Source organism: Ixodes scapularis, unplaced genomic scaffold (genome assembly GCF_016920785.2).
Source record: "Ixodes scapularis isolate PalLabHiFi unplaced genomic scaffold, ASM1692078v2 PGA_scaffold13__105_contigs__length_92229423, whole genome shotgun sequence".
Taxonomy (NCBI): domain Eukaryota; kingdom Metazoa; phylum Arthropoda; class Arachnida; order Ixodida; family Ixodidae; genus Ixodes; species Ixodes scapularis.
This window is the reverse complement of record NW_024609839.1, coordinates 78,539,464-78,541,606: the sequence shown is the minus strand read 5'-3', so window position 1 is coordinate 78,541,606 and position 2,143 is coordinate 78,539,464. Positions and strand designations below refer to the sequence as shown.

General features: G+C 44.2%; 1 non-coding gene across 1 annotated transcript; it reads left to right on the top strand.

The window, feature by feature from the left end:
• Positions 1-612: 612 nt before the first annotated feature.
• On the top strand, positions 613-766 carry LOC115323916. The gene has a single exon (XR_003919233.1). It is a non-coding gene; the product is annotated as a U12 minor spliceosomal RNA (small nuclear RNA).
• Positions 767-2,143: the final 1,377 nt, after the last annotated feature.

Sequence of the window (2,143 nt, the reverse complement as noted above, 5' to 3'; positions counted from 1 at the left end):
AAAAAAAAAAAAAAGATATAGCAAGGGAAAAACGGGTGTTTATACACTTGTCTAGGAGTGTAAAAACAAGCGTTGCTAATATATATATTTGTTTATTTTAGTTGATTTTTTATGACACTTCCTTGTTCTTGTCTTAGGTGGTTGCGACAAACACCCCCAAAGTATCGATTCAAGCTGTCGAGCGCGATTATAGGAAAAGGCAGTTGCCAAGAGATTTCTGAGAATTCAAATACTCCCGGGCGAGAGCGTCTGTTCCTTCCATTGCCCAGAAGATGGCGCCACCAATAAAACGAATAAAACCTCTACGAAAATAAACTACCTGCGCTGGTAGCGCCATCTAAACTCGAGCTCTTCAAGTAAACGGGTAAAAGGTGATACGCGAGGTCGTCTCTAGAGCGTACAGTTTATCTTTTTATCTGTTCTCTATAAAATGTGAATTCTAAGTTTGAAGAAAGAGATAATATCCTTAGCTTCATCCATATCGGATAAAGACTTTATAATTGCGTTCGAAATTGTTGGAAGAGTGAATACTCGTCGGACCCAACCAGTGTCACCGTGCTCATAAGGGGGCACAACTTGAAGTGGGTGTGAAGTTTCGACGATTGCGGCTTCGTGCCTTAAACTAATGAGTAAGGAAAATAACGAGCCGGATTGACGCCCGGCTCTCCACACTCGCAATGTGGTAGGAATTTTTGAAGGGGTACAGGTCGTCCCAGGGGCGTCCCGCCTACTTTCGCGGGGTGCCCGGGTGTCTGCGATCTGCCCGTACCCCAGCATTCTCAATCTAAAGGTAATACGAATAGAAGGCAGGTATGGGAGTGGAGGGTGTTGACGCGAAAGTTGACCTTGATGCGTTATTGATGTATCTGCGCTGCAGTTGAGAACTTGACGTTATAGAACAAGCTCTGTCAATCTGAAACCGTTTTATTATCTCGTTTTTTTTTTTTTTTTTTTTTGCCTAAAATTTATTTAAAAATTTGCCACGCTTTTTTTTTTTTCCTGCAGTGCAGAACAAATATTATTGGTGCGAGAAAGTGTGCAGAGGTTAATTCTGCGTCGAAAGGACGCATATTGGAAGCAACTTCAAAAATCCCAAGCCCGTTGCTTTCTGGGCTACGAACGGACATTGGGGTACCAAAGTATGCAACTATAAACTACTACCCCCCACCTTACACGGTCCCTTTTTCTTGTGTGTGTCTATGGCACCCGGGCACCCGATACCATCGTACCAGATTGGGGAATTGTAGTAGACCGTTTCCGCAGCCCGCTAAGCACCCGGATAGCGCTCCGTAATCCGCCGCAAGACCCTGAACTATGCAGACAAGGCTGGCGGCGCGCATAGGCGTTTTCTTCGGGGATACCGTAGCGGGGGAGAAAAACGGTCTACTACAAGGTGACGGAACAGCTAAAGTGCTTTCGTAAGCAATCTTGGACAGTGCGTTTTAGTGCCTGAATTTAACGACATGTGGCGTGCCTACCTTACTCTCAAGATTAAATCGCGGATTCCCGCGTCGATCGGAATGTTATCCTTCTGTCCCACGCCTCACCTCGCCATTCCACGCCCTCTTCACTTCGATCTTTCCTGCCGTCGGCGCGTTTGCCGTTTGCATGGCGCGGCATTTGGGAGACACACTCGGCGCTAAAAAAACAACAAACAAAACGAAAGCTCCCAGTCATTGCGGTTAACAGGCGCCAACATAGTGCGAAAAAAAAAAAAAAAAAAAAAAACGACGAAAGTAGATAAAACAAACACTTTAAAACATTGCATTAGTCAACGCAGCCTTGAATGAAATCGTCAGAAAACCAGTCATCCTCACCATTAGGCCTATTGTAATATCCGTCCATCATCAGTTTAAGCCAAGCTGATTTCTCTGCATCCTATCTGCATGCTCTAGAGCAAAAAAGAAAATGAAAGTCACGGCAACATCAGGTGGATAAATAGATCAGGATACGGCAGACTCGCAAAAGCTAAGGCTTTTTTTTTTTTCATAGACACTGTTACAGTGGAAGAAACACATTTTTTTGTTTCTTCCACCGTGGACACAACGGATGCATATACTAATTCCAACGTCATATTTTTTTATCCTTCTTGTGTTCTATCGTTTCTAAGTCCTTCATTTCCCCCATTTCACCTCATACGCCG